This window comes from Octodon degus, unplaced genomic scaffold (assembly GCF_000260255.1).
Source record: "Octodon degus isolate 3935 unplaced genomic scaffold, OctDeg1.0 scaffold00070, whole genome shotgun sequence".
Classification (NCBI taxonomy): Eukaryota; Metazoa; Chordata; class Mammalia; order Rodentia; family Octodontidae; genus Octodon; species Octodon degus.
The window spans coordinates 8,614,785-8,624,749 of record NW_004524646.1 but is presented as its reverse complement, the minus strand read 5'-3'; the positions used below and the strand labels follow the sequence as shown (position 1 = coordinate 8,624,749).

Below are 9,965 nucleotides of genomic sequence, written 5' to 3'. Positions count from 1 at the left end.
TTATTTAAAGGATAGAAAGGCAAGAAGTAAAGCTCCCACTAGCTGGGAGGGAGTTCTGAGTAGGAGTCCTCTGCAGGCTCTTTGTTTATTGATTTTTAAGGGAGTTAGCAAGGAGTTTGGGCCATTGCATAAGCAATGTACTATCTACTCTAGGGGGACTGCATATTTTTTAGGGTGTAATCTAACCAGTGTTGGTGCAGGGACCATGCACCCTTAAGCCAGTGGCCAGCTGGCCATACTCTGGGGAGGTCCCAGACGGCCAAAGGACACCTGCCCTATCTCTGGAGGGTTGTGCTTCATCAGGCTCCATTTTGGGCTTTTCAACTCTCTTTCGGGCCTGCTTTCCTGACTGCCTAATAGAATCCAAACCCCTGCCTTGCTAATTCCTGTTACAGTGTCAGCCCAATTTTTTAAAAAGTTGAAATACAACGTATATGCAAAGTATACGAAGGGCTGGGTACTGTGGCTTGCGCCTATAATCTTAGCACTTGGCAGGCTGAGGCAGGAGCCATTGCCTGAAGCGTGAGGCCAACCAGGGCTGCAGAGAGAGCTCGAGAGCAGCCTGAACTACACGTACTGAGGCCCCGCTTCGAAGGAAGGAAAAAAGAAAAAACAGCGACTACTAAGGGCTTTGTCTTTGAGGCCACGTCTGGAATGCTCTTTCCCCACTTACTTTTGATGCACGTGCGCAGGTAACTACCCCTTAAATCAAAATCCTGCGTCTATGTCCTGAACGTCCAGCGCTCCAGCTGACTTTCTTAGCTGATAAGCTCCCCTCGCCAGCAAGCAGCCACCAGCCAAGTCCTCATGCTACAGATGCTAGCTGTTTCAACTTCATACAATGGAATTACAAATTATTTATTCTCGTAACTCAGCTTTTTGTTTTTCACTCAACAGTATGTCTGAAATTCTCAGCTTTTTGTTTTTCACTCAACAGTATGTCTGAAATTCTCAGCTTTTTGTTTTTCACTCAACAGTATGTCTGTGAAATTCTTCCTATGAAGGTGACCATTCCTCATTCTAATTTCATTTTCTGTTGCTGAGGTTGAACACAGATGCTCACGCGTACCAGGTGCGCCCTCTCCCCCGAGCTGCATTCTCCGCCTCCCGGTTCATTCCTTTACATTGATTTTTTTTTTTTTTTTGGTTTTGGTTTTTTTTTTTTTTTTTTTGCAGTACAGGGGATTGAACTCGGGACCCTGTGCTTGCCAGGCAAGTGCTTATTCTACTGAGCCAATTAAGTATGTCTGCCATGATGTTTCTGTCCTAGAGCCAGAGGACTATGGATGGAATCCCCTGCAACTCCAAGCCAAACTAAACCTCTCGGACTAAGCACCTGCCTAGGCAAGCGCAGGGGCCGGGATTTGATCCCTGGTACCACATGCCGTGCCAGCCCACCCCCAGCTGCGCTGAGCTAGCCACTGAGACCAGAAGTGGTGGCGCATGCCTGTAATCCCAGCTCTGGGGAGGCTGAAAACAGGAGAATCACTCCGAGTCTGAGCTGTGTAGTGAGACCCTGTACCAAATACAAATTAAACCTCTCTCCTTTACATTGTGCATATGCTGTGTTTGCGTCAGTCAGCCTTCTGTTTCTATAACAAATACCCAGGTAATTCATATAGGCAGAAAAAAAGGTTTATTTTGCCTCACAGTTTTATAGATTTCAGCCCACAATCAGCTGGCCCCACAGCGTTGGGTCTGCGATGCTCATCCTAGAGGACATGCGTGGGAGAGAAAAAGCACTTGCTGATCTCATATCCAAGCAGTGAAAGAGGGCGAGGAAGGGCCTGGGTCCCACTGTCACCTTCCAGGGCACACCCTCGGTGACTTGAAGGCCTCCAGGAGGCCCCTGTCTCTTAAAGGCTCTGCTATCTAACAAAGCCCTATTTTAAAAAGCCAAAACAGAGACTTACTTAAACACAAGCACTGTAATGCCAATTTGATAACTAAATGACGAATGCTTGGGTAGGGTACATGGGTGGACACTCTGGACAAAGTGGCAGTTCACGTCTCAGGTTGGCCGGGATAGGAGAGCGGGAGATTTCATCAAGGTGTTCTGGATGGTACACAAGAGAAAACGTATACGCTGTTCATTTTTGGAGGGTTTCATGTAATGTTTTCAGACCACAGTTGATCATGATACTTGAAACCACAGAAAAGGAAACAGCAACTAAGAGGGAGGGGCTCCTAAACCAGCAGCAGGATTGCTAGGGCTTCTGCCTAACCATATATATATATATATATATATATATATTTTTTTTTTTTTTTTTTTTTTTTTTTTTTCCCGAACCGGGGATTGAACTCAGGCCCTTGTGCTTGCCAGGGAAGCACTTATTCCACTGAGCCATCTCCCCAGCCCCTGTATAACCGTATTTGGAGCCAACAAGTACTCCCAAGTGGTTTTCCAGGGTGATAATACCAATCCAGACTCCCACCAGCACTGTGTGGGTTCTACTCCACATCCTACCAAAACCTGGTATTTTCAGTCCGTTTATTTTTACCCACCTTGTTATGGTTTGTGTCGGTTGTCCCCTGCAAAGCCACAGGCAGTCATGGGGCGGCTTCTGGAAGTGGGTGATTGATTCTTGATCCAAAACTGGGATTGCGAGGGTTAGTGCTACACCCAGGCTCTGGGTGGGTAATTTGCATTACAATGTAAGGAGGGGAGAGAGGCCGGCTGGCTCCCTGAGCTGCAGCCACGTGCGCTTTGTCGCTTTGTCGCTGCCATGAGCGGTTGCTCTGTGCTGCCATGTGCCACTGTGCCTTGGAGCTGGCTGAGTATGGCCTGACACCTCCATTAACTGTGAGCTAAGTAAACGTTTCCTCCCTTAATTTTTGGGTATTGGGTATTTTGTCCCAGCAATGAGAGAAGAGTAACAGGTGAACCTCATACGGTTGTAATAGAATCTCACAATGGTTTTCATTTGCCTTCCTTTGGCAATTAGGGCCGGGGACGTAGCTTAGGGGCACAGTGTCTTCCCAGCAAGAGCAAGGTTCTGAGTTCATATTCCCAGTACCAAAGAAGAAATAGGAATCTCTGATTGTTAATGATTTTGAATATTTTAATATTTATTATTATTGTTTTGATACAGGATCTTTATATGCAGTTCAGACTGGCTCTGTGCTCACTTTTGTAGCCCCCAGGCTGGTCTCAAACTCATAGCAATCCTGACTCAGCCTCCCCAGTGCTGAGATTACAGGCATGCACCAACATGCCCCGTTCCAATTTTGAGTACTTTTTTCTTTTTATTTATTACCTTTGTTTGGTGTTATTAGTACAGAGTCTATAGGGTCTCACTACACAGATCAGACTCAAGGTTGTCCTCCTCTTTTCAGCTTCCCCATTGCTGGGATTACAGGCATTTTCCACCATGCCCAGATTCTGTCACCAGCTCATCACACCCTGGGGGCAGGCCTGGCACAGCATGCAGGACTGGGGATGGAACCCTGGTCTCTAAGCGTGCCAAAGCAGGTGCTTGGTCCCCTGAGCTATCTTGCTGGCCCTTTCAGCTTTGAATACTTTAAATATGCTGACAGGTCATTCAGATACCTTCTTTCATGATGTTGTTATTCAAGTTTCCTGTCTATTGGGAATTGGGTTGTCTTACAGACTTGTAGAAATATTTTATAAATTCTGGCTCTAAGTCATTTGGCACCTATATCTATTAAAATATTATCTTTTTTTATTGTGAGCCTTTTTGTTTTGTTTTTTTTTCTTTTTTGCAGCTCTAGGGGTCAAACTCAGCCTTGTACGTGCAAGCCACTCACCAAACTACATGCACAGCCCCCTTCTCAGTTTTTAAATGTTGCCTTTAATAAGGTTTTGCTCTCCAGGCACCATGATACCCGTAATCCCAGAGGTTTGGAAGGCTGAGATGGGAGGAGCACTTGAGCCCACAAGTTTGAGACCAACCTGTGTAACACAGTGAGACCTCATTTAAAAATAAATAAATAAAATTAAAAAGTACAGCATATGATGGAGATCATGGTGGTGTTTTGAACTCTCTCTCCAGACCCCTTTTTTGTTTTTAGTATGTGGATTTCCAACTGATCTGTACTACTTAATGAAAAGAAAGTGCTGGGTATAGTGGTGAACACCTGTAATTCCAGCACGCAGGAGGCTGAGGTAGGAGGACCCTTGTGAGTTCGAGGCCAGCCTGAGCTACAAAGTGAGCTCAAGCCTAGCCTAAGCTACATAGTGAGACCCTGTCTCAAAAAGACAATAACAAGATAGAAAGAAAGGAGAGAGAGAGAGAGAGAGAGACAAAAGAAAGGACATCATTGAAGTGTAGTGGATTTCTCACAGGTGGTGAGCTTACTACATTAAACTAGCGTGGTGCTGGGGGCGGGAGGCCCACCTGAGGGCTGTTGCCAGCAGCACAAAGGCAGAACAGGAGAAGCTGCTGAAACGCTTTTAGGGATGCTGATTGGAGAAGCTGTTGGAGCTGTTGGAAGCTGCTAGTTCTCTTGGGCTGTGCTGCTGGGGGACCTTGTCATGCTGGCTTTCCCAACCAACTTTGGAGAAACTCTGGCCCTCGTCTTGAGCATCACTTCCTGGCTCAGGAGGGGAAGACGGTGCACTGCTCAGCCTCACGAAGCTTGTCGCATTGGCTTTCCTGATGGGAACTTGGCTTTCCTCATCCCTGGAGGAGCTCGGGACCTCACTGTTGCTGAGGACGGCTGTGGTACTTTTGGGGGAGCTCCGGTGCTTACCTCGAGTGTTGCTTCCTGGCTCCAGTCCAGCCCTCAGCCTGCTGGCACAGGTCCTTCATCCCGCTGGCGTAGACGTCCTAGCTTCCACCACTGACCTCTGGGCCTTTCCCATGCAGATCCGTGAAGCAGGCCTGCATGAGACTTCGTTGTGGGCTCTGGGTCTCCAGCTCAACTGGTGGGAGGCACTGTTATGGGTTCTAGGCCCTCAGCTGGATTTGTTAGTATTTAGTGTGTGGTTAGATTCCCTGCACTGGCCGTATGTAATTCTTGGGTGATTCATTATAAAATACTATTACAAAGCATGTCCTGTACTGTATTGTTCACCTTGAAAAAACCCCTAACCATGGGTGAGATACAAATATATGATTTCTGCCCATTTTCTAGACCTGATTCATGAGACTTCATGATTGTTGAAGTACTCAATATCTTGTCCATAAACTTTTTTTTTTTTTTTTGGTGGAACTAGGAATTGAATTCAGGCCCTTGTGCATACCAGGGAAGCACTTATTCTACTGAGCTATCCCCCCAGCCCCATCTATCTCCCCAGCCCTAAGGATGTGTGCTGGAGAACCACAAGGCACAGTCCTCTGTGCTCTTGGCTGTCGAGACTTGATTAGGGAGCTTGGCCAGCCTCCGGCATACACGCACCTCCTCTAAATGGGTGACTCCCATGTCTTAGCCACTTTCTTATCTTTAAGACAAAACACCTAACACTCATAACTTAAGAAGCTTATTTGGTCTCACAGTTCCCGTGGACTCAGTCCATGGTTGGCTGGCTCCAGGGCAGAGAAGGCGTGGTGCAAAGGCCGAGTGGCAAAGGAAAGCTGCTCTATCATGGTGACCCACAGGGAGAGAGAGCAGGGAGGAGCCAGGGACAAGAACACACTCCTCTAAGTCATGCCCACATAATCTGCTTCTTCTAACCAGGCCCCACCTCCAAACATGAGAATTTGCAGGGATGTTCCATTTTTATTTTACTTATTATTTAATGTAGATGGTACAAGGTCTTACTATGCAGCTCAGACTTGTAGTAATCCTCCTGTTTCCAGCCTCTCCAGTGCTGGGATTACAGGTATGTATCACCATGCTTGGTCTTGGTAGCGGGCTCAGCACACCCAGGGGCAGGGCAGCATGGCATGTGGTACCTGCTATCAAACCCCAGTCCCTGTTGCTTGCCTAAGTAGGCACTTATTCTGCTGAGCTATCTCTCTGGCTCTCATTTTTATTTTAATGAATTAATTTTTTGTGGGTTTCTTTTTCTTTCTTTTTTTCTTTGAGACAGGGTCTCACAATGCAGATCACGTTGGCCTCAAACTCTCAGTGACCCTTTTGCTGTAGCCTCGCAAGTGCTGGGATCCACACATTTGCCAGGACCACGAATGGTCATCCCAGTCTTTTTTTTTTTTTTTTTGTGGAACCACGGATTGAACTCAGGCCCCTGTGCTCGCCAGGCAAGTGCTTATTCTACTGAGCTATCTCCCCAGCTCCCAAAGGTTTTGTTTGTTTGTTTGTTTTGTTTTTTTTTTGGAGGGTCTCACTACACAGTCCAGTAGTGATCCTCTTGATTTCTGCCTCCCAAGTGCTGGGATGACAGGTGCGCGACACCACGCCTGGACTCCGTCCCCAGCTCAGCACGCCCGGGGGCGGGGCCGGCATGGCATGCGGAGCCAGGGATTGAACCCTCGCCGCTGCTCTTACCTAAGCAAGCGCTCAGTCCGCTGAGCTATATCATCGGCTCTTGAAAGAAGTATAAGTTTTAGGAAATAATAGTAATAAATATTCTTTTTTTAAAAATGTGTTTGGTACAGGTCTGACTCTGCAGCTTGGACTCTAGTGGTCCTCCTGTTTTAGCCTCCTCAGTGCTGGGATTATGGGCATGCACCACCACCCAGTCTCAGTGGCCAGCTCAGCACACCCAGGGCCAGAGCCAGTGCGGCACGTGGTGCTAGCATTCAAACCCCTTTCCCTGCACTTGCCTAAGCAGGTGCTTAGTCCACTGAACTGTCTCAGTGGTCCCAACAATAAATATTCTGAAAATAATTATTCTTCAAAAATTTATTTTATTGCCAGAAATCCAGTACAGTCACTTTTTATTTTTCTTTGCATTGAGAACACCTTGTATTATCCAAACATGAGTCAATAAAATGATTTCTATCTAGCTTTAAACATTAAAACATTTTGAAATTTCTAGATGAAATACAGATTAACTCTCAAAAGTACCATCTTATTTGTTTTTTTAATTATTTATTTATTACATTTATTTATTGTGTGTGTATGTGTGTGTGGCCAGCTCAGCCCACCAGGGGGGGCAGGATCTCACTTAAGTAGTTCAGACTGACCTTGAGCTCAGCCTCAGCTGACCTTGAACTCTCAGTGATCCTCCTGCCTCAGACTCCAAGTGTTGGGATGCCAGACGAGCATCACCGCACTTGGCCTTCAGGTTGGTGTTGAACTCACTGTGCAGCCCAGGCTGCCTCAGCCATGCAGGGATCCTCTGGGGCGTACACGTGCTCCATCAGGCCTGGCTTCTGTGCGGACAGAGTTGAAGCAGGAAGTTCTTCATGATCTCAATTGCTGTTGTATAATTTGGTAATCTGAGTATCCCCTGTCTGTCCTGCTTATGTCTTTCTGAAATATGAAGGAAAGTCCCCCAAATTCTTGTTTTAAATGGAGGGCTAGATAATAGTACCCTCAAAACTAGCATGAGTACTTTGTCTAATTCACTTAATACAGCCTGTCAGTTTGACAGCTCTGAGCTGATTATTTCAAACCTTTTTCAGTTTCACATTTTTACAAATAAGATGGTACTGGGCTTGCGAGATGGCTCAGTGGTCTAAAGCACCGACTTGGAACAAGCTTGGCGAAGCTCAGGGACCGCGGTTCAATCCCCCAGCACCACATGCCAGCCAGCCCCGCCCCCTGGTGGGCTGAGCTGGCCACACACACATAACTGCAAAGCGAGATCTTGTCTTAAAAAGATGTGGTAGCTCAAGGAAGATGTGATAGCTAGCTGACATATTCCATAGGCAAACTGAAGTGTCACTGCCCACAACCTCTTGTCACCTATGCCATTTAAGCCATCTACCACTGTTACTGGCAGTCTTCTAAGCTGTAACCCAATGCAGAATTGACATCCTACTTTATTAGATGAGGTTAGCTGGGTTTATATGCCATAAAACAGCAAAAATTGCACTGTCAAAACCCATGAAAATAGGATGAAAGACTGAACAGAAACATATGTATAATTTGTTTCTTTTGGGAGTGCTAAGAGTTGAACTCAGGGACTCACACAAGCAAGGCAGGTGCACTGCCCCTGAGCCACATCCCAGTGGCTTAGTAAGATTATTTGGGCAGAAAAGAAAGAAAGAAAGAAAGAAAGAAAGAAAGAAAGCAAGCAAGCAAGCAAGCTAAAAAAAAAAATTATTTGGGCAGGATTATTCAAATATGTTTGCTTAACTGTAGTCTTCATATCATTTAAAATTCTCTTTAACAGATGTCAAAAAACAGGGAGTAGCGGGCCTGCCCCTTAGCTCAGTTCTTTAAGTGGTTGCTTCAACAAAGCAGTCAGGCTCAGGTTGCTGTGGTTCGATCCCCACAACTCAAGCCAGCCAAACCTGCCCTGAAGGCATTCGGAGCAAAACAAACAAACAAACAAACAAACAAAACAGGGAGTAACTAGTTATGGTGGACATGCCTGGAATCTCAGCTTCTTGGGAAGCTCAGGCAGGAGACAAGTTCAAAGCCAGCGCAGGAGATTTAGACGGACGCAGTCTCATAATAAAACAGAAAGGTCTGGGATCCAGGCATGGTGGTGAACCCAGACGTGTATCCCATTGACCCGAGAGGTTGAGAGAAAAGATGACAAGTGTGAGCCCAGCCTGGACAACATTTCACGAGACACTGTCTTACATAAATAAATGCGTATTTGTTTTTTAAAAAAATTAAAAGGCTGGGAATACAAGGCTGGGAATTGAAAATAATAAGTTCAGGTAAGTGGTTAAGAGCGCGTGCAGGCCTTCTGGAGAGGGAGAACAGTATGCAGACTACTCTTGCCTGTGCGCTCACGCTCTGGGCCCCACCCAGTAGCTATGACCACCCCTCCTCCAGCAACGCCCACAACGATGGCCCCGCCCCTCCGAGTCGGCCCCGCCCCCTCCCCTGTTGGACCCCACCACCATGGCAGGCTACTACGAGGAGGTGAGTCACCCCGGCTCTCAGCCACACAGGACCACAGAGGAGCCTTGCGAGGCCCCGCCCGGGTCTGACGAAGACCAGGACCACTACGACAACGTCCACGACGCCTGCGGCAAGGCCGAGCCCACCCGCTGCCTGACGCCCAGCGGCTACGTGGGGCTGGACACGCTGCCCGAGCAGCTGGTGGACCAGCGCACGCAGCAGGGCTTCCGCTTCAACCTGCTGTGCGTGGGGGAGACCGGCCTGGGCAAGTCCACGCTGGTGGCCACGCTCTTCAACTGCCGCCCCGACGGCGCGCAGGCCTCGCACTTCTGCCCGGCCACCGGGCTGCGCGCCGAGACGCGCGAGCTGCGCGAGAGCCACGTGTCGCTGACGCTGACCGTGGTGAGCACCGTGGGCTTCGGGGACCAGATGAACCGGGAGGACAGCCACCGGTCCATCGCCGCCTACATCGACGCGCAGTTCGAGGCCTTCCTGCAGGAGGAGCTGCGCGTGCCGCGCGCGCCCGCCCCGCGCCCCGACTCGCGGCTGCACGCGTGCCTCTACTTCCTGGCGCCCACGGGCCACTCGCTCAAGGCGCTGGACCTGTGCGCGCTGCGCAGCCTGGGCAGCCGCGTGAACGTCATCCCGCTGGTCGCCAAGGCCGACACGCTGTCCCGGCCCGAGCTGCAGAGCTTCAAGGCGCGCGTGATGGCCGAGCTGGCGCGCCAGGGCGTGCACCTGTACCGCTTCCCGACCGACGACCAGGCCACGGCCGCGCTCAACGCCGCCATGAACGCGCAGCTGCCCTTCGCCGTGGTGGGCAGCACCGACGAGGTGTGCGTGGGCGGCAGGTGGGTGCGCGCGCGCCAGTACAGCTGGGGCTTGGTGGAGGTGGAGAACGAGGAGCACTGCGACTTCGTGAAGCTGCGGGAGATGCTGGTGTGCACCAACATGGAGGACCTGCGCGAGCAGACGCACGCGCGGCACTATGAGCAGTACAGGCGCCGCCGGCTGCGGGAGCTGGGCTGGGCCGACCCGTGCCCGGGGAGCGCGCCGCCGGGGCCCGCGGAGGCGGC

The 9,965-nt window shown here is 49.3% G+C and overlaps 1 pseudogene; it reads left to right on the top strand.

Annotated features, from left to right (window-relative positions):
- The first annotated feature begins 8,889 nt into the window (after positions 1-8,889).
- LOC101572164 overlaps positions 8,890-9,965 on the top strand; it is a 1,515-nt pseudogene continuing 439 nt past the window's right edge.